Genomic DNA, 22,487 nt, shown 5'->3' with positions numbered 1-22,487 from the left:
ATACAGTGTGTACCATATATGCAGAGCAGGAGTACAGTGCGCTCTGTATATATATACTGTACAGTCTGGTGTCCAGTGTTACCATATACACCACAGGAGTACAGTCTGTATAGTATATATAGAGTCTGTATAGTTGGTGTAAAGTATGCATATTCTACTTTACAATATGTATCATATATACACAGCAGGAGTACAGTGTGTAGAGTATTGTACACACTGCATACTATTTTATATATACTGTACACTTCCTGTACAGGCTATACATGCTGCATACACTGTATTCTTGCTGTGCCTAGCCTAGTGTACAATGTGTGTATACCATATATACATTGTACACTATATACTGTACACACTGTACTCCTGCTGTGTATACAGTATATGGTACACACTGTACACTAGACTATATGTACTGTACACACAGCATTCTATACACTGTACACTGACTAAACAAACTACATACTGTATATACTGGATTCATGCTATGTATACATGGTACAAATTTTACATTAGACTATATATAGTATACACTGTACACTGTTCTCCTGCTGTGTATGTATGGTACACACTGTACACTGGATTATACAGTATATACTGCCCACTCTGTTCTCCTGCTGTGTATATATACTGCAGTGTGCGTATTCAGTATATATACTGTCCACACTATTCTCCTGCTGCGTATACTGTATATACTGCAGTGTGTGTATACAGTATATATACTGTCCATACCATGCTCCTGCTGCGTATATATAGTGCAGTGTGCGTATTCAGTATATATACTGTCCACACCATGCTCCTGCTGCGTATATATACTGCAGTGTGTGTATACAGTATATATACTGTCCACACCGTGCTCCTGCTGTGTATATATACTGCAGTGTCCGTATACAGTATATATACTGGGCTCCTGCTGTGTATATACTGTTTACTGCAGTGTGCGTATTCAGTATATATACTGTCCACACTTGCTCCTGCTGTGTATATATACTGCAGTGTGCTTATACAGTATATATACTGTCCACACTTGCTCCTGCTGTGTATATATACTGCAGTGTGCATATACAGTATTTATATATTGTCCACACTGTGCTCCTGCTGCATATATATACAGCAGTGTGTGTATACAGTATATATACTGCTCACACCGTGCTCCTGCTGTGTATATATAGTGCAGTGTGCGTATTCAGTATATATACTGGGCTCCTGCTGTGTATATATACTGCAGTGTGGGTATTCAGTATATATACTGTCCACACTATTCTCCTGCTGCGTATACTGTATACAGTATACTGCAGTGTGTGTATACAGTATATATACTGTCCATACCATGCTCCTGCTGCGTATATATAGTGCAGTGTGCGTATACAGTATATATATACTGTCCACACTGTGCTCCTGCTGTGTATACAGTATATAGTGCAGTGTGCGTATTCAGTATATATACTGTCCACACCGTGCTCCTGCTGCGTATATATACTGCAGTGTGTGTATACAGTATATATACTGTCCATGCCATGCTCCTGCTGCGTATATATAGTGCAGTGTGCGTATTCAGTATATATACTGTCCACACCGTGCTCCTGCTGCGTATATATACTGCAGTGTGTGTATACAGTATATATACTGTCCACACCGTGCTCCTGCTGTGTATATATACTGCAGTGTCCGTATACAGTATATATACTGGGCTCCTGCTGTGTATATACTGTTTACTGCAGTGTGCGTATTCAGTATATATACTGTCCACACTTGCTCCTGCTGTGTATATATACTGCAGTGTGCGTATACAGTATTTATATATTGTCCACACTGTGCTCCTGCTGCGTATGTATACTGCATTGTGCTTATACAGTATATATACTGTCCACACCGTGCTCCTGCTGTGTACTGTATATATACTGCAGTGTGTGTATACAGTATATATACTGTCCACACCGTGCTCCTGCTGTGTATATATACTGCAGTGTGTGTATACAGTATATATATACTGCCCACACCGTGCTCCTGCTGTGTATATATACTGCAGTGTGTGTATACAGTATATATACTGTCCACACCGTGCTCCTGCTGTGTATATATACTGCAGTGTGCGTATACAGTATATATACTGTCCACACCGTGCTCCTGCTGTGTATATATACTGCAGTGTGTGTATACAGTATATATACTGGGCTTCTGCTGTGTAGATACTGTATACTGCAGTGTGCGTATACAGTATATATCCCATAGGTACGCAGTGAGTGCAGTGGCTGTACAATACGTGTACAGCCGTGCAGCGTGGGGGATATATACAGTAGTCCAGTCCAGTGAGGCCTTTCCAGTGCAGACACAGCCAGGGAGCCCTGAAGCAGGGAGTGCCTGACCTGGTGCCAGCTGCATCTTCAGCACACAGCCAGGCTCTGAAGGCCAGTCAAGTAACGGGGAAGAAATAGAAGCCATTAAAGCCCCGCTGTCAGAGAGCGCGGCCTGAGCCCCCCGTGAGCGAGCGAGCGAGTGAGAGCGACTCGAGGGGTGGGGGCGCGGCCACAAAGAAGAGACGAGGAGAGACGGAACGGAGTGTAGGACTTGACCCTGTTTTCTTTTGTGCGATTAAATAAAAAAAAAAGAATGAGAACGTCAAGCTAGCACCGGCCCGCTCTCACACAGCGACGCTCTCAGAGCCGCTAATGGGAGAGACGGGCCGTTGCCGTGGAGACGCGCCCGACACACGCTGGCTCCGAACACGCTCGGGGGAGAGGACGGAGGGAAGGGGCGGAGGGGTGTGTGTGTGTGTGAGTGCGCGCGCGCCTGCCTGCTTGTACACGAGGCTCCGTGTTTCCGCGTGCCCCTTCTGGAGGGGAGGCGAGCGCCTCTCGGAGAAATGAGAGCAGGAAACGGGCCCGTCACGCCCCGGGCCCCCGGGGAAGCTCAGGGCCTGCTGGAGCCCGGGTGACCACAGAGCAGAGGAGGGACAACAGGGACGGGAGGGGCCGGAGGGGTGGGAGGGACAACAGGGACAGCAGGGTCTGGAGCGACAGGAGGGACAACAGGGGCTGGAGGGGTGGGAGGGACAGGAGGGACAGTAGGGACTGGAGGGATGGGAGGGACGGGAGGGACAGCAGGGGCCGGAGCGACAGGAGGGACAACAGGGGCTGGAGGGGTGGGAGGGACAGGAGGGACAGGAGGGACAGTAGGGACTGGAGGGACTGGAGGGACGAGAGGGACAGCAGGGACAGGAGGGACGGGAGGGACAGGAGGGACGGGAGGGACAGCAGGGGCCGGAGCGACAGGAGGGACAGGAGGGATGGGAGGGACAACAGGGACAGGAGGGGCAGGAGGGACAACAGGGACGGGAGAGACAGCAGGGACGGGAGGGACAGCAGCCCTGCTCACCCTGCACTGGCACAGCGCCTTGCTAAGGATGCTAAGTGCTCCCACCCTTCCTATGCAGTCCCATGTCGTGAAATTCCAAAGTGCCGCAGACGTAGTTTCCTCCCAGCCTGAATACTCCAGCTGAAGACTTCCCAGGGCAGGATAAACAGCCGTGCTGCCTGCCTGCCTGGGCGTTAGGCCCGTGAGCTCAGGGTGCAGTGGAAGCTCCGCTAGCAGAGGCTGCAGCTGCAGGTCTTTTTGAGGAGGAAGTCTCCCCGAGTTTTGTACCGCTGCAGTTTCATCTTGATGGTTTTGTTTAAGCCGTACCCTGCTGCTTAGAAAAAGCGCCTACGGGCAGCAGCTTTCAGGTCTTTCCACATGTCCTCAACGGGATTCCAGTCAGGCCTTTGACTGGGCCGCTAGCTAGAGGGGCAGGCAGAGCCTTCCTCGTGGTGATGATGAAGAGGATGTGTGTATATCTGTAAGTCCAGCCCAGCCAGGGGATCAGTCAGTCTTCCTCATGGTTAAAGGATGAGGGTGATGATGAGGAAGGTGATGATGAAGAGGATGTCTGTATTTCTGTTAATCCAGCCCAGCCAGGGGATCAGTCAGAGTCTTCCTCATGGTTAGAGGATGAGGGTGATGATGAGGAGGGCGATCCAGTTCACCTTCCTCAGCCTTTAGCCATGAGTGTGTGGAGCAACCTGTGGAGCCGGATGAGACCCCCAGACCAATTCTGCACAGACAGACCAGACGACTCAGATGGGCCACATTAAAGACCTTCCGATGTTCTTATCTGGCATCTGCTACAGAGCCGCCTCACCCGAGAGCTTCAGAGGAGCACCCACACAACAGGTGAGCTACGGCGCTGGCAGAGAATGATATCTGCACCTTCTCAGAAATGCATCGGGGGGAACTGTAGTGGTGGTAGCTCCTCACACACTAGCCCTCCTCCTCCCCCTCCCTCTCTCCCTCTTCCCCCTCCCTTGCTTCCAGGGACAACCTGAGCCCCCTGGATTGCAATCGACCACCCCCCCCCCGTAAATTACAGGGTAGACTTTGCCAGCCGCGGTGGAGGTGAAAGACTTCCTCGGATAAGCATGGTGTCCGCCCCTCGCACCTGAAGGGAACCCGATCGGATTCCCTGCTTCGGAAACCGAGCTGCCCAGCACACTTCATTCAGAATCGTTGACCCAAATAGTTCGGCAGCTGTAACTGCCACCACCGGCCAGATCAGATTCAGACCTTTGGTGTGATCTGTAAGTCTAGTTGGTGTGTGTGTGTGTGTGTGTGTGTGTGTGTGTGTGTGTGTGTGTGTGTGTGTGTGTGTGTGTGTGCGCGCGCGCGCTTTTCAGGTGGTGTATTGCAATCCTTCCCTGCATATTTGCTGCGCCTTGTACAGTATTTTCTCAGTGTAGAATTAATTGCAACTTGTTGAAATGGTGTCTTTGTGCCACACAGCTCTACGCTCATTTTGACACTGTGGGAACAGTGGCAACAGTTTTAAATGTGGGACAGAGGCCTCGGTTCAATATGTAATAATAGGATATGTATTTATTACAGTAATGTGTGTTTCTGTGTCTGCAGCTGCACAGGCACATTTTGACCCCTTTTGAAAAAGAATGAATGAAGCTCCTAACTCTTTCTCTTACAAAAGAGGAGAAACAGGGAGGAAGGGAGAGAAAGGGAAAGCAGGGAATGGGGGACGTGGAGAGGGGTGATGGAAATGACAATGTGCACCAACCAAGTCAGTGCCAGGCCAAGTCTAGTTAGTGCTAAACGGGGTAGGGTTTGTGCCAGGCCAGTTTAGGTCAGTGCTAGGCTGGACAGGGTCAGTGCCCGGCCAGTTAAGGTCTGTTCCAGGCTGGACAGGGTCAGTGTCAGGCCAGTTAAGATCTGTGCCAGGCTGGACAAGATCAGTGCTAGGATAGTTAAGATCTTTGCCAGGCTGGACAGGGTCAGTACCAGGCCAGTTAAGGTCTGTTCCAGGCTGGACAGGATCAGTACCAGGCCAGTTAAGGTCTGTGCCAGGATGGACAGGATCAGTACCAGGCCAGTTAAGGTCTGTGCCAGGCTGGACAGGGTCAGTACCAGGCCAGTTAAGGTCTGTGCCAGGCTGGACAGGGTCAGTACTAGGCCAGTTAAGCTCTTGCCTAGCCAGAGTTTGTGCTTGGCTGGGTACAAGCCAATCTTATAAAAGCTTGAAGATGATGAGTGATGGGCATCAGACAACACAGAGCACAAACAAGCATAACCTCACATCCTGGGGTAGCTGACTTACCTCGTGCTTTCATTTCTCCCTTTGGAATTTTTTACATTTGCTTGTCTGAAACAGAGCATGAGGGCCGTGTATCCAGCAGGAGCCTGCAAACTGACCGAGACTGACCAGTCCACCTCTCAGGTGCTGCACTTCGCATGCGATGACCTGCACTAGGACAGGATGTCTGCTTAAATTTCTTTTTGGGAATCTCCTGACCTTTTAAACTTGCTCTGCGCCTGGTGTCGACTCGGCCTTAGAAGCCGTTTCCCAGGAATCTTCGTGGAAATGAGCAGGTGAGATTCGGGGACAAGCCACCGAGCTCCTCCGACTTTGGGCTCTCTGGCTCTGATGGACTTTGGCGTGATCGATGCTGTTCTCATCGCCATCCCCACTCCTGCGGCACAATGGCTCCTGCGTTTCCTGCACAGCCGGGGGAAGCAGTGAGCTCTGTTAAGTATGTTCAGAGCCAGTCTGGACACTTAATATTTCATGAGACAAATGTGTACGGTGAATCTTTGATGAGGACTAATTGGCCCATATGGTCAGGGAGTCTCCTTGCTGCAGACCTGCCTGGGGTCTCCTGGGACGCTGGCGTGAAGAACGGCGTTCTTGCCGGTTTTGCACATGGTTTTACCAGGCTTCTGTTATGCATTGAGCTTCCTTTTGCAACACTGTGCCACCACTACAGTATATCTCCCTGGTTTTACCCTTGTGTGACTGTGCTTTACAGGTTTACGTTGCATCCAGCAGAATTCAGTTGTGGTTTGCTGTGCCACCACTCTGATTTCACTGTGCTTTTACTCCAATTCCACAATGGTTTATTGTGTTGTACCCTGCCTTTACTCTTCTTCATTGCATTTTACTGTGCATTTACCCTGTTTTCCCTTTTTTTTACTTCACTTGACAGTGCTTTCACCCTGATTTCACTGTGCTACACTGCACTGTCCTGTGTTTTTACCCTGATTTCACTGTGCTTTACTGCACTGTCCTATGTTTTTATTCTGATTTCACTGTGCTACACTGCACTGTCCTGTTTTTATTCTGATTTCACTGTGCTACACTGCACTGCCCTGTGCTTTTACCCTGATTTCACTGTGCTTTACTGCACTGTCCTGTGGTTTAATTCTGATTTCACTGTGCTTTACTGCACCGCCCTGTGCTTTTACCCTGATTCCACTGTGCTTTACTGCACTGTCCTGTGGTTTAATTCTGATTTCACTGTTCTTTACTACACTTGACTGTGCTTTTACTATACTATACTATTCCACAGAAACTCTTTACAAGGGTCCCCAGTGACAATATCAGCTGACAGTACAGAAAGGCGCAGACACATTGGGAGAGGCAGGAACAAGCTCTAGACATGCAGGTATTCCAAAAGACCGACAGACAGGTAGAGGCACCTGCAGGAAGTGAAACAGCAGCCCCCCGGGGGGCCTGTACCATCATGCAGACAGACAGAGAGACAGACCACACGTCCCTCTGCCAGCTGGGCTGTCTCTGGCTCCAGATGAAACAGGTGTGCCAGACTCCGCTGAACCCACTCAACTCCTTCTGCTCTGGAACAGAAAAATGGAACAAAAAGGAAATTCCCAGGGGTTGAGGAGTTTACACATTCCTCCTGGGTGAATCTCAAGTCTCCGCACACACACGGCCCGCCTCTCTCACCTTCCACCACCTCCCCCTGAGGGCTGAACTCTGACCCCTGCCTGCAGTCTGTCTGCAGACTGCCTGTTCATTAACACACCTGGCAGAGCAGATAGAGACATCACTGACAGTGCACTCACACACACACACACACACACACACACACACACACACACACACACACACACACACACACACACACACACACATGCACAGGGACATACACACAGAGACACAAATGATCACGCCCACAGCCACATACACGATGACAGACGTGCACAGCTGTTTAGTTTCATGCAGGCAGTTTTGACTGTTTGCAAACAAAAAATTCCCTCACATCTCTTCTGTTTGGTGACAAGGCTTGCATACACACACACATAAACACACATCAACATTTTGAAAGTGTACTCCCAGGACGTTTCTCGAAAAGAGTAGGGGTGTAACCCTGGCGTCCTGGCTAAATTTCCCATTGGCCCTTACCAATCATGGCCTCCTAATAATCCCCCTCTCTGAACTGGCTTCATCACTCTGCTCTCCTCCCCACTGAGAGCTGCTGTGTGGGGAGTGTACTGGCGCACTATGGCTGCCGTCGTGCCAGGTGGATGCTGCACATTGGTGATGGTGGTGGAGGGGAGTCCCCATTACCTGTAAAGCGCTTTGAGTGGAGTGTCCAGAAAGGCGCTATATAAGTGTAAGCAATTATAATTATTATTACTGTAATGTAATGTGCTTAATGAAGAAGTGTGCCACATTACAGTGGAATCGTGCACAATAAAGTGTAGAAAAGCACTGAATTTGGAGTAAAAGCACATTCACAGGGCATAGTGAGCAGGCAGAAATAGAAATAAAAGCATTGTATCAGCAATGGGACACCCGTAGGATACAGTAAAGTAATACTGTGACATCTGGCTGTGGTGATGTGTCTCTTGAGCCCACAGGCTAGTGCACTTGTTTGGGGCATGATAGTGTTCATGGCCTAATGTTAGCATTGTGTTTAAAAGTGGTGTAACACAGGTGATTTAGCGCTGTATTTAAGATTAGTATAACACAGGTGTCTGCAGTTTTCTAGGTTTCTTTAAAACAGCAGAACCTGAACCTGGTAAATTGGTCCAGTTAAGTCAATATTAAGCTAATTTAAGGAGTTAATATTGGACACCCTGATTTAAGAGGATGATCCTTTAGGATTAGCAAGGATTATTTAGATCACATGTGGAACACTTGTAGAACTAGGAGCCTAGACCAGATGTGTCCAGTCCTGGTTCTGGGGGGTCAGCGTGCTCTTTAGAGCAGCACCTAGGACATTCTGGACACTTTCGGCTCAGGACTGGACACTTTAGGCCCAGGACTTAGCTCTCCAGAACCAGGACTGGACACTCCAGGTGCAGTACGCATCATCCAGGTGGGGCTGCACAGTGGTGGTGGTGGAGAAGAGTCCCAGTTAACTGTGAAGCTCTTTCAGTGGAGTGTCCAGAAAAGCGCTATATACGAATGTAAGCATTATTTTTTGTTTATTTATTACTGAGCTCTCCAGGACCTGGACAGAGCACTCTGGAATGACAACTGGATGCTCCAGGACCAGGACTAATACACTCCTATCCTAGATGGAAAACACATTGTTTTGTCTAAAAGAGAAAGACGCAGCTACAGATTCCTAGCACTATGGATAAGGACTCGTCAATGTGGATAGAGGGAGAGAGTGAACTCAGGGGGACGCAGGTGTGCTGTGCTGGGGAAACAAGGTAGAGCTCGTTAGGGGATGGTTGTGTTTAATTAACACCTCACCTCCTCGTGATGCAAGGTGCTGAAAACATCTCTGACACCAGCTCGTAAGAATTTATATCTCTCGTGTCGGATCTGTCCTCACGTCTCCGTGAGCAGATGGTGTTCTGGTGTTTGCTGATTGTTGTGTAAACGTTCCTTTGCACAAAGCGTGCTGAGCCTCCTGATCCACCTCCTTGCAGGAAGGACGCTCATCAAAAAGGCTGCAGCACCCTCAGTGTCTATAGTACAGTCAGGTGTGACCATGTGTTTGCTGGTGAATTCAGAGTGAGTGTGACAGGAGAGGGACAGCAGTGGCTCTAGCAGTGTCTATAGTACAGTCAGGTGTGACAGTGTGTGTGTGTGCTGGTGAATTCAGGGTGAGTGTGAGAGGAGAGGGACAGCAGTGGCTCTAGCAGTGTCTACAGTACAGTCAGGTGTGACAGTGTGTGTGTGTGCTGGTGAATTCAGGGTGAGTGTGAGAGGAGAGGGACAGCAGTGGCTCTAGCAGTGTCTACAGTACAGTCAGGTGTGACAGTGTGTGTGTGTGTGCTGGTGAATTCAGGGTGAGTGTGAGAGGAGAGGGACAGCAGTGGCTCTAGCAGTGTCTACAGTACAGTCAGGTGTGACAGGGTGTGTGTGTGCTGGTGAATTCAGGGTGAGTGTGAGAGGAGAGGGACAGCAGTGGCTCTAGCAGTGTCTACAGTCCAGTCAGTTGTGACAGTGTGTGTGTGCTGGTGAATTCAGGGTGAGTGTGAGAGGAGAGGGACAGCAGTGGCTCTAGCAGTGTCTACAGTACAGTCAGGTGTGACAGTGTGTGTGTGCTGGTGAATTCAGGGTGAGTGTGAGAGGAGAGGGACAGAAGTGGCTCTAGCAGTGTCTACAGTACAGTCAGGTGTGACAGTGTGTGTGTGCTGGTGAATCTGTGTTGAATAACACAGTTTGAAGATGGCAGAGCAAAGAACAGAGGATGAGCGGACAGCTCTGTGAAGTTATGGATGGACTTTGGGAGAGAGTGAAAAACATGAGCAAACTTCTCGAGATGTGTGGAGAGCAGAGCATGGTGTCGAGGGTGAGCGAGCCAGCAGCAGAAACTGGGACTGGTCATCGAAGTTAGAGCGAAGGAGTGGAAATGCTCAAGAAATAATAAACATCTTTTCCATTCATAATGCTGTTTTTCTCCTCTTTCCATTCTCTCCCTTTCTCTCTTTCTGCGTCATGGTTTATTTTTAAATCTGCGGGCGTCACTGTGCCAGAGCACGAGAGAGTGCAGATAATGGAAGGAGGCTCATGCTAATGGGACGCCCCTCGCTGCGCTCCGGCTCTCCCCTCCCTCATTATTTCAATTAACACCACGCTGTGTCCACGAGCACCTGCCATGTTAACGAGACCAGTGTGGTCGCCGTGGTAACACCTCTCCGACTTAACACCACCAGTGACAGAACTTAGTGTTGGGAGTTTAGGGTGAGTGTTCATCCCAGCGTGCGGCCTTTTAGGATGTTGTTGGACTATAACAACCGGAAACAATCTAGAAATGAGAGGAGGCCATTGGACCCTGTAGCTTATTTTGTTGCTGTTATCTGATTGATCCCACAGTGCTGCCAGTGAGAGCTGCTTCTCTCCTCCAAGTGTTGCTTACACTGCTGTGTCTCTTCTCCAGTCAGTGCTCACTCTGCTGTGATCTCTCAGTGCTGTCAGTGAGAGCTGTGTCTCTTCTCCAGTCAGTGCTCACTCTGCTGTGGTCTCTCAGTGCTGTCAGTGAGAGCTGCGTCTCTCCTCCAGTCAGTGCTCACTCTGCTGTGATCTCTCAGTGCTGTCAGTGAGAGCTGTGTCTCTCCTCCAGTCAGTGCTCACTCTGCTGTGATCTCTCAGTGCTGTCAGTGAGAGCTGTGTCTCCTCCAGTCAGTGCTCACTCTGCTGTGATCTCTCAGTGCTGTCAGTTAGAGCTGTGTCTCCTCCAGTCAGTGCTCACTCTGCTGTGGTCTCTCAGTGCTGTCAGTGAGAGCTGTGTCTCCTCCAGTCAGTGCTCACTCTCCTGGATTCTCAGTGCTGTCAGTGAGAGCTGCGTCTCTCCTCCAGTCAGTGCTCACTCTGCTGTGATCTCTCAGTGCTGTCAGTGAGAGCTGCGTCTCTCCTCCAGTCAGTGCTCACTCTGCTGTGATGTCTCAGTGCTGTCAGTGAGAGCTGTGTCTCCTCCAGTCAGTGCTCACTCTGCTGTGATCTCTCAGTGCTGTCAGTGAGAGCTGTGTCTCTCCTCCAGTCAGTGCTCACTCTGCTGTGATCTCTCAGTGCTGTCAGTGAGAGCTGGGTCTCTCCTCCAGTCAGTGCTCACTCTGCTGTGATCTCTCAGTGCTGTCAGTGAGAGCTGTGTCTCTCCTCCAGTCAGTGCTCACTCTGCTGTGATCTCTCAGTGCTGTCAGTGAGAGCTGCGTCTCTCCTCCAGTCAGTGCTCACTCTGCTGTGATCTCTCAGTGCTGTCAGTGAGAGCTGTGTCTCCTCCAGTCAGTGCTCACTCTGCTGTGGTCTCTCAGTGCTGTCAGTGAGAGCTGTGTCTCCTCCAGTCAGTGCTCACTCTCCTGGATTCTCAGTGCTGTCAGTGAGAGCTGCGTCTCTCCTCCAGTCAGTGCTCACTCTGCTGTGATCAATTCAATTCAATTCAATTCAAGGTGCTTTATTAGCATGACCGATAGGTACAATCAGTGTTGCCAAAGCAAATAAAAATAATAAAATTAACATAGAACAAAACAAAAAATAGAAGTAAAATAAAATCTACAGACATGTTACAGACATTTACAACAAAGACATATTATATAATATTGACATATACTGTAGGCGGCTGGAGCATTATTGGGAGACGGACTCACTGTTCCTCAGGCTGTGACAGGAGATCACATACTGGGCTGCCAGATCAACTGAGTTCCCTCCTCCCTCTCCCAGTAGGATTGGGACCCGTTGTGATTCTGGCAGGTGTGGGAACTCTGGGATTAGATTTCTGAATTTCGGGAAGAATGTTTCTCTAATCCCAGAGTATCTGTCACAGTGCAGTAGGAAGTGCACCTCTGTCTCTATTTCTCCCTGCTGGCAGTGGGAGCACAGCCTGTCCTCTCTGGGCAGCCAGGTCTGCCTGTGTCGCCCAGTTTCTATGGCCAGGCTGTGGTCACTGAGCCTGTACTTCGTCAGGGTCTGTTTCTGTTTGTTATTTTTTATTTTGGTCAAATATTCAGCTAGTGTGTATTGTCTGTTTAAAGTTCTGTAGCATTCCAGTTTATGTTGTGTTTGTGTGTGTGTGTCCCAGTGTGTGAGATATTGCTGTTTGATCTGTGCTGTGATGTGGTTGAGTCTGGGTTGTGGTGCTCTAGCAGTGCTGTCCTGAGGCTGGTTAGTGTTGGTGTGGCTCAGGTCGGTGAGCCTCAGGACCAGCTGGCTCAGGGGGCTCTGTTTTGGGCTCAGCTCTTGGCTCAGCAGGGCTTTGTGGTGGTAGAAATTTTGGTCACTGTTTTTTAGGTGTAGCCAATACTTTAATATTCTTTTCTGTATGTTTATCAATAGTGGGTACTGGCCTAATTCGGCCCTGCACCCGTTGTTAGGAGTTTTTCTCTGCACACGGAGGATGATTCTACAGATCTCCATGTGCAGAGTTTCTGTGGGGTGTTTGTCCCATTGGGTGTAATCCTGGTCTGTGAGGGGACCCCAAACTTCACTGCCGTATAGGGCAATGGGTTGGATTACACTTTCAAATATTTGGAGCCAGATTCTTGTTGGTGGGTTGATGTTGCTCTCAGTGCTGTCAGTGAGAGCTGCGTCTCTCCTCCAGTCAGTGCTCACTCTGCTGTGATCTCTCAGTGCTGTCAGTGAGAGCTGTGTCTCTCCTCCAGTCAGTGCTCACTCTGATGTGATCTCTCAGTGGTGTCAGTGAGAGCTGCGTCTCTCCTCCAGTCAGTGCTCACTCTCCTGTGATCTCTCAGTGCTGTCAGTGAGAGCTGCGTCTCTCCTCCAGTCAGTGCTCACTCTCCTGTGATCTCTCAGTGCTGTCAGTGAGAGCTGCGTCTCTCATCCAGTCAGTGCTCACTCTGCTGTGATCTTTCAGTGCTGTCAGTTAGAGCTGTGTCTCTCCTCCAGTCAGTGCTCACTCTGCTGTGATCTTTCAGTGCTGTCAGTGAGAGCTGCGTCTCTCCTCCAGTCAGTGCTCACTCTGCTGTGATCTTTCAGTGCTGTCAGTGAGAGCTGCGTCTCTCCTCCAGTCAGTGCTCACTCTGCTGTGATCTTTCAGTGCTGTCAGTGAGAGCTGTGTCTCCTCCAGTCAGTGCTTACTTTGCTGCAGGAACCAGTAGAACTCACAGCCTGAAGCACTGTAAGTTATATGGAGTCGATTGTCAACTGGAGACACCACATTAAAAAAATAATTTGATTCCACTATTCTGTATGTACGGGTTGGGATGAGTGAGTGCCCAGTGAACATACAAGAGGCATCACTGGGAAGTCAGGATTGTTCAACACAATATTTAGCAACACTTCATAAATAAGTGAAGAGTTTATTTCCAGATAATGGGGTGGGGGGTGTGAATGCCCATGATTTGCTGGTCTCCTAGTTCTTTTGTTTTTTAATAAACTGAAAGAAGTTAAAAGTTTAACCGTTCAGGTGCCCGCAGACTGGCCCTGTTTGAGTGAACAGCCGGGCTCCTCCATTTTTAATGAGACAAATCCATATTGTGAATTTTTAATGGCGGCTGAGCCGCGCTGCGAGATTTACGGCTGCACTGTGCCCCCTTACTGGTGAGCAGAGTTTTAAAACTTCACCCACAGTCCGGCTCTGAGGGGGTATAAACTAACCATCGCGCTCACTCGGTATCTGCTTCTTTCAAGCTCTCTCCTCCTCTCTCCTCTCTCTCCTTCTCCTCTCTCCTCTCTCTCCATCTCCTCCTCAACTCTTCTCTTCTCTCCCTCTCTCTCCATCTTTCCCATTCTCCTTCTCCCCCTCTCTCCTCTCTCTCTCATCCTCTCTCCTCTACTCTTTCCTCTCTCTACCCTTCTCCCCCTCTCTCCTCCTCTCTCCTCTCTCTCCATCTCCTCCTCTCTCAATCTCCCCCTCGACTCTTCTCTTTTCTCCCTTTCTCTCCATCTCTCCCATTCTCCTTCTCCCCTTCTCTCCTCTCTCTCAACCCCCCTCTCTTCTCTACTCTTTCATCTCGCTACCTTTCTCAACCTCTCTCCTCTACTCTTTCCTCTCTCTACCCTTTTCCCCCTCTCTCCTCCTCTCTCCTCCTCTCTCCTCTCTCTCCTTCTCCTCTCTCCTCTCTCTCCATCTCCCCCTCAACTCTTCTCTTCTCTCCCTCTCTCTCCATCTTTCCCATTCTCCTTCTCTCCTTTCTCCTTCTCCCCTTCTCTCCTCTCTCTCTCCTCCTCTCCTCTCTCCTTGGTCTTGGCTCTGGTCCTGAGGCCTGGGAATGGCACTGTGAATGTCCATGTGGGAGCGTGCCCTTTCCCTGCTGCCCTCGCCTCAGTGTGCAAATACCCGCCAAGGCCACTGTAGAAACAGCTGTGAGCCCTGAGATTGGACCCCTGTGTGTGTGTGCGGTGGGGTCTGATTTATAAAGGGTGATAAATATTGTTAATTAAGCTGCACTGATGTGTGCGTTTGTCGGGGGGGTGGGTGTCAGTGCCTGGCCATGTGAGAGTCTCAGTGTGTGTGTCTTTCTGTGGCCGGACATGTGCGGGGCGGTGTAGCTGTCTGTTTGTATATTTGTGGGTATGTGTGGGTTTCTGCAACTCTTTAACTCTTGGAATATTGCTGTGTAGTATAGTTCTGGCCACCACGTAATGTTATAAAAGATATTGCTCTTTTGGAGTTGGTCTAAAGAGCAACTAGGTAGCTTCCTGGACTGAAAGGGTTTCCTTAAACTGACAGGATAAAGGAACTGAGTCTCTTTGGTCTTGAACAGAGAGGACAAGCACGGGACCTGATTCAGGTTTTGACAAAGTCATCCCAGAGGAATAGGAGCCACAACTTTACACAAAGGCTTGTGGGAGAATGGAACAAGCCACCCAGGCAAGGTGTTAAAGCTTTTACCCTGTTGTAAGAAATAGCTGGGCAACAATTTGTCCTCCTCACATCAGGCACCCTCTGTTCTTTTGTTCTCTTCTGTGTCTCAGTGTCTGTCATGTCCCTGTGTCCCTGTGTGTCAGTGTGGTGTGTGTGTGTTTGTGTCCCTGTGTGGACTGTGTGTGCCAGTGTGTGTCATTGTATGTGTGTTTGTCTCTGTGTGTCAGTGTGGTGTGTGTGTTTATGTCTCTGTGTGTCAGTGTGGTGTGTGTGTTTGTGTCTCTGTGTGTTGTGTGTGTGTTTATGTCTCTGTGTGTTAGTGTGGTGTGTGTGTGTTTATGTCTCTGTGTGTTAGTGTGGTGTGTGTGCTTGTCTCTCTGTGCATCTGCAGTGTGTGTCGGTGTGTGTTTTTTAACCCCTGTATGGCCTGCGTGTGTCAGTGTGTGTATTTGCCTGCCTATCTGCGAGCCTGTATGTGTGTATATCTGAATGCAAGTGTCTGTGTGCGCGAGTGTGTGTGTGTGTGTGTGTGTGTGTGTGATTTCTCATTTGTGCTCTGCATGCAGGAGCCTGCCCTGAGAGAAACTGTGGGGAGTGATTGATGTGTTACCCAGGACAGAGAGCCACAGGGGTCAGGGGAAAGGAGCAGAGGAGGAGAGGGAGAGGAGAGAAAGCGAGAGAAGGGGTGAGCGCAAAAGAGGGGAAAGGAGAGAGAGGAAAAGAGGAAGAATAGATGAAGAGAGAAAGAGGTGGAGGTGGAGAGAGTGTGAGAGAGGGAGAAGAGGAAGAGGAGTAGGAAAGAGGCTATAGGCGGGGTCTTGCAGGCTTGATCTTCATCGCCCTGAACGTAGAACCTGATTCATGACAGCGATGCAAAGGCTCTGATCTGTGGGATGTAACCAGTGCTTGCAGGTTTCCCGTGGCAACGCTCACCTGGACCAGGAGGGGAGTCAGCTAGATGCTGCCGCCTGCTCGGTTCCCCATTGCATTCTGGGATGGGTGTCCCCTGCTTTTGAACCGGGGTAGTTTTAAACCTCTCTAGGTTTTGGACTGGATTTGTACTGCCATAGATTCATTTGTCTCTGTCAATGTGCTAGGCAGCACCTGTCAGGGTTACACTATTTTGAGAGCGTGCAGAAGAGGTCGGAACCATGAGATACACGAGTATTAACGTGCTTTGACCATTTCGTGGTGCTAGAAAGCAGCACCATGTGCATACGCTGCGTCTGTCAGAGTAAACAGGTGAGGAATTTGCCTTCTTGGGCTCAGCAGCGTGGGCTAGCATTACTCAAACACTGCGTGATTGTTACTGCACGTTTATCACACTGTGTGTCGGCACATGCTGCTTTCTAGCCAGAGCTCATTTCTACTCACATAACCCATGATTCACATCTGTCTGGTTTGCATTCTTCTTCAGACAGCATATAGCCCCTTTCAGTAGTCACGGTGCTGTTGCTGTGCAGTGCAGCTGTAACACACGGATCTCTGCCTTTTTCTTTGCTAACCTTGACGGAATAAAGCAAAGCAGAATGAAAAGCCTGTGTTGAGATGGATCAAAGTGATTTAATAATTCAGGTCTACCTGTCTGCGTCTCTCGGTTTCAGGACCTGCCTGTGTGTTAATGTCCTGCAGTACTTATGCAGTAACACATGTTGCCGATCACAGCCTCCTGCAGCCTCCGCTGGTCGCCTGCTCTGCCGCGACTCGCGCTCGGAGTGGTAGAAAGCACAGGGACGGCGGAGGAAAGGAGACGCACACTTCCAAATATAACCGGCTGTGATCTTCCTCAAGAGTCAGCTCTGTGCGTCTGCTCTGCTCGAGACGCAGCCAATCTTGGCGAGGGCTGGGTCCTTCGTCTTTTATAAGCGGGCCATGAATAATTGAGGCTGTTTGCTGCCGAGATTCAAAAATGTCTGCAGGGAACATTGCAGGTATTAACTCCCTGGAGGGCTGAGTGCGTTTGGATCTCTTCAGTCTTGAACAGAGGAGGCAGTGACACATCTAAGTGTTCCTTGAAGTATCTGAGAGCATCAGCTTCGGCTCTCCACGCGGCATCACCCTTTGTGTAAAGATGTGCCTCCTGTTCTAGACTCTAAATGCTCTCCCCTCCTAGTTTCCTCTGTGTCTTCAGCTCCGTGCTTCGTGTTTGATCCAAATGAAGTCAACAGGGTTGACTTAAAGTCAGTAACGTTAAAGGATTTTGACTATTTTGATCAAGTCCTCCTGTCAGCCCCTCAGCTCAGGACGGGAGAGATGTAGTAATTGTGACCTGTTTTCTTCAGGCCTGGGAATGCACGTTCTGTAGTCGTTCTCCTCTGAGCTGCTTTCGGCAGCGGTATTTTTTTTTAATGTGGTGTTCTCGAGATCAGTCCTATTGTTCTGTCAAATTCGACCGCACAACTCCTCTCGGCTCCCAGGAGATCAGGCGACCCTGAGACTTCCTGGGCCCCCGCGGGCTTGCAGTGATGTCAGCGAGGGACGCGCCTCTCCTCCAATCAGCGCTGACGCTCCTGCGCATCACTACGGGCCAGGCAGTGCATCAGGAGGTGAGCTTCTGCAGCCAGTCTGTACTCCCTCCTTCTCAGGAGTCAGAGGCAGACTGGGGAGGGGGGTTTATAAGGAATAAAGAAACTGGGGATTCTGATATGAAAAAGAATGTCAGCTGTTTGCTGTGTGATCAGGCCTGAATATTGCTTGAATTTCCTGTGAGGCTCTGACAGCATTTGTCAGTCCCCCCCCCTCTGCTCCTAATCAGACACTGTGATTGAGTCATTCTCCGAGAGAGATGGAACCTGCCGGGAGGTCACAGCCGAACTTCCCTGAGCGGGATGGAAGTGTGAGTCTGTCTCGGCGTGTGTGTGTGGGAGAGTGTGCTGTGTGTCTTTCTCAGTGTGTGATCTAGACTGTGTGTGCACGTGCCTGGGTTTGAGTGTGTGTGTGTCTGTGAGTGTGTGCTGGTCTGTGAGGGTGGCTGGGTGAGCACATGTGAGTGAGAGTTGTAAGTTTGTGTGCATGAGTGTGTGTAAATGTCTGTGTGGCAGTGTGTCTTTCTCAGTGTGTGATCTAGACTGTGTGTGCACGTGTGTGGGTTTGAGTGTGTGTGTCTGTGAATGTGTGCAGGTCTGTGTTAGCCTGTGAGGGTGGCTGGTTGAGCACACGTGAGTGAGAGTTGTAAGTTTGTGTAAATGCCTGTGTGGCCGTGTGAATCTGTGCATGAGTGTGAGTGTGAGTGTGAATGAATGAGTGTGTTGGAGAGTAAATCTGTGTGAATGAGTGTGAGTGCGAGAGTACATTTGTGTGAATGATGAGTGTGTGAGTGTGTGTGTGCAGGCATTACAATGGTGGTGAGGGACGAAGCTGAGAAACTGTCTTTACAGGGACAGTAACCCCTGAGAGACGAGGATCTCGCAGCACAAATGACTATTCTAAACACGGATTGTGACTTCTTTCACATCTGAAGGTCTGGTTTCTCCGCATGTGGAATGTAATTTCAGCAGGTGTTAGAGTAGTCACTAGTAGAAATGGGAACTTGTGCCACCCTGTGTGTGTGTCACCTGGACGTGAGGAGGACTCCCCTAGGCGTTTCCCAAAGCTGCACCTTGGCAGAGCTTGGGGAGAACTGGACTCAATCAGCCAATCAACCTGCAATTGATTATAAATTAATCAAGATCCTAAGAAAGATCACCAGCAATAGGAGGCTGTTCTGCCCACCCAGCCTGTCTGGTGGTAGTTCAATGGTCTGAGAAGTGGCTTCAGCAGTACAGCTCGTAGCTTGTCCCACACTCCGTCAACACAACAGCCCTTCGGGTAAGGAAGAGTCTCCTAACGTCTGTTTTAAATGCACGTCCACGTAGTTTCTGCTTGTGTCCTCTAATTTGTGTTTCTCTGTTAACTCCACAGTGACAAGTCACAAGTGACAAGAGGATTCTGAATTCTTGAATCGGGTCTTCTCAAAGCCTTGTCTGTTCAAGACTAGAGAGCCAGTATGGGAACTTTCCTCTAAGCCCACAATGTATCTGGTTGCTCTTCCCTTGACTAATTCCAGCAAAATCACACAACCAACCAGTCCCTCAGCTGATTAATCAGTCAGCTGGGTATTTGGTCATATTAATTCATTAGCAAATCCGTTCTTCTCGTTGACTGATTAAGAGATCTCTAATGGAGAGGAAGAGGAAGGCGGGAGAGCAGACACACACAGAGATTAAGGCGCAGAGAGGGAAGGATGGGGAGAGAAACTGAGGCAGTGAGAAAGAGAGGGAACAGAGGGCAATAATCCTACTTTATCACCTCCCTCGCAGCCCGGCCTGCAACAGCCCGGAGATGAGCTTCATCGCCCCAGCGGCCAGCCAATCGTCAAGATGATGGGGGCTCATATTACCCTGGCGACCAGACTAGTTGTCATGGCAAGGAGCCCTCATCGCTCCCGGCGACCCAGCCCGTGAACATTCCCCGCTGATGACATCATGCTGCCAGCCGCTGTTGGAAAAGGAGTGCAGAGATGGGAGCCGGGAGTCGGATTTGAGAGGTAATGGCCACTGTGGCACAACACCCAGCCCACGATGGAGCAAGCAAAAACACCCCCTAAACACTACACGGGAAATCTGGTTTGCCCGCAGTCTCTTTCTGCCCTCTGCGATCATAAGTAAAAAGAAAAACACAATTTAAAAATGAAAGGCATGCAGCTGAAGCTGTGAGTAACAAGATCAATACTGTGTGCATACTAGTTCGGTATTTGATTAAAATTCTCCAGTGTCTATAGCTTTTGACCTGCGGTAGTGAAGCAGATAAAGCCCTGCAAGTAAAAATGAAGCTGTCAAAATGATTTTCTGATTTTACCTGGAATGTGGTGACAATGACAAAATGTCTATAAAATACCTACTGTCCTATGATGATTAGAAGGAAGACCCAATGCATGAAGTGCTGGTAGGTCCTTGTTCAGGCCAAGGCCCATGGGGAATGGGGGGCAAAGGCCACCATTTTTCTCAGCCATCTGACACTGGAGGTGGAGGTGATGTGGTCCAGCCTATTACCCCCGGAAGGGTTAACCCCCAGCATTCCTTTGGAAAGCAGGGTGAGTGGACCTGGGAGCCGTCTGGAAGGAATCGCCTGCCTCTACGTGGGATTGAGCTCGGGACCTTCCGGTCAGGAGCCAGACGCCTTGCTGCCTGAGCTACAGTACCACTGCTCCGGGAGGCGCTGGACTAAAAATAATCTTGCGTGCAGGGGCCTGTGAACTGAAGGGACCGAATCTCGAAAGCGAGATAAGAGGTTAAAAAAGTATACTAAGGCCCTTCCTTTCACAAAGGGTGGCAGGTGTCTGGAACTACACTGTACGCCGCGCTGCTGAATTGGATTCCTTTGGATGGCGCTAGAGAGGTGGCCGGAAGCAGAGAGACAGAAACGCCACACTGCGGTACTGGAGTCTCTTCAGAAGTGTGGTTTTTTTGCTACCTGCTGCCTCCATTCTGCTGCTTTATCAAGGAGCAGACACGATGGCGCCCCCCCCCACAACTCAAACACACACTTCAGAGGAATGCCAGCTGTGTCTCGTGGAAGGTGAGTTTGCACAGTAACAATTCCTATTTTATTCCTGACTTAACTGAATGTTGAGTGTGCATGCACACCACGCTCAGTAAAAGTCAGGTCTTTTGTTCGAATAAATTAGCACCCAGCTGTATGTCTAATTCGCGTCTGCATCTGTCATGTTCATCCCTGCTGTGCTAACGATAATGAAATGTTAATTTTATTACCGTTAATTGCAATGCAATGCTGATTCAGTTCCCTCACTCGCCTCTCTTGTTCTTTGCTCTACCCTCTCTCTATCTCACTCTCTTTTCTCTCTTCTCTCTTTTACGTGCTCCCCTCCCTCTTCCTCTTTTCCTCTGTATCTCTCCTGCAGCCCCCTGGAGCTGAGTGGACTCCCCAGTGCTGGTGCTGGAGGGGTGGAGAGAAACCCCAGGCATGTAGGCATATGGAGAGAGACAGGTTATTCCGTGAGCTCTCCAGAGGGAGGCACAGAGAGGAAACATGGGAGCAACAGCCTCACCAACAGCCCCCAAAACTGGAGAAGAACCCAGGACAGTAATCCAGTTACTACACTACAATCCAGTAATCTAGTGGACTACACTGACACAGCACCAGCAACGCCTGCAGTATAGCAACAATGACAAGGGCACCACAGACCGGAGCAGAATCAAGGGCTTTAGACTGTTACTGTCCATGTGGACTACACTGACACAGCACCAGCAACAATGACAACAGCAACAGCATCAACAACTGCAACCCAGACAGCAACAGTACCATCCCAGCAACGGCAGAGGTAAAGAGCCACAACAACGCAGCATCAACAGCAGTAAAACCCTGAAAACAACAGCAGCGATATTAACGACAGCAACAACCTCAGCCTCTAGCCCAGCGATGTCTCTAGAGACGCTCCCCTGTCTGCTGGGCCCGCCAGCCTCGGTGTTCAAAACAGGAAAGCCGGTGTTTAATAATTTGTGCTCAGGGTAAAAAATGGATGGGTCACTGATATAAAGAAATAAATATCAAAGTAAGTACAAGTTGAAGATAAAGAGAACTAAGATAAATAAGTTAAAAGTAAGAACAGATAAATCCACCTTGATTTTTAATCTATAGAGAAAATATTATGCATATGATAGAATTCCCACTGCATGTACCTGTTCAGTACATTAGACAGACAGAGATGGGGAGAGAGATAGGCAGAGACAGACAATAAATCACTTTTTTGGTCCGTTAACAGATTGTCAGATAAAATGTATTTACAGCACATTCATTCTTTAAAAAAGCAATAAAAAAGCTCCATTATGGAACAAACCAAAAACACATTAAGCCTGCAGAGCTGCTGCAAGGATACTTCTCTTTTATCACCTCCAGGGTTTAATAAGGGCTGCAGCAATGGTGTGTGGCTGGTGTCAGCTTGCATGCAGGGGGTTCCCCTGCAGCCTGTGCTGTGAAAGACAGACAACCAGGTGAAAGAGTGAGGAAGACAGAGGAGGAGAGTGAAAAAGAAAGAGGAAGACAGGGAGAGGGAGAGGGGGAGAGAGAGAGAGAGTGGCAAGAAGCCCACTCTTTATGCAAAGGGAGGTGGGAGTGTGGAACAAGCTACCGAGCCATATTGTAAACCATGGCTCCATTCAGTAAACAGCTTGGCTCGATTGGCTTAATGGCCTCCTCTTGTTTGCCTCCCTTAATTTCCTATTAGAGTGAAGGAGAGAGAGTGAGAGAGAGAGATGGTCAGAGAGGAAGACAGCGAGGGAGAGAGGGAATGTGGAGAATGAGGGGGGAGTGGTTAGTCTCAAAGTGCTTCAGGTGTCTATTGCCGCATTGTCAGAGAAAGATAAATTAATCCAGATCATTATCATCTTTGATATTCTGGTTTCTCGGTAGTGTTCAATGGCAGTTTGGGGTTCTGTGCAG

At 49.3% G+C, this 22,487-nt stretch overlaps 1 long non-coding RNA gene across 7 annotated transcripts; it reads left to right on the top strand.

The window, feature by feature from the left end:
- The first annotated feature begins 3,184 nt into the window (after positions 1-3,184).
- Positions 3,185-21,807, top strand: LOC148672502 (uncharacterized). Of its 7 annotated transcripts, none has more exons than XR_015935795.1 (6): positions 3,185-4,203; positions 5,684-8,991; positions 14,950-18,857; positions 18,951-19,575; positions 20,121-20,606; positions 20,950-21,807. It is a non-coding gene; the product is annotated as an uncharacterized LOC148672502 (long non-coding RNA). The 7 variants fall into 7 exon arrangements; XR_015935798.1 differs by having other exon boundaries at positions 3,185-5,901; positions 6,879-8,991; XR_015935797.1 differs by having other exon boundaries at positions 3,185-8,991; positions 14,950-15,061; positions 18,511-18,857.
- Positions 21,808-22,487: the final 680 nt, after the last annotated feature.

This window comes from Lepisosteus platostomus, chromosome 4 (assembly GCF_059453375.1).
Source record: "Lepisosteus platostomus isolate fLepPlt1 chromosome 4, fLepPlt1.hap1, whole genome shotgun sequence".
Lineage (NCBI taxonomy): Eukaryota > Metazoa > Chordata > Actinopteri > Semionotiformes > Lepisosteidae > Lepisosteus > Lepisosteus platostomus.
The sequence above is the reverse complement of the archived record's forward strand: the minus strand, read 5'-3'. Positions and strand labels throughout refer to the sequence as shown.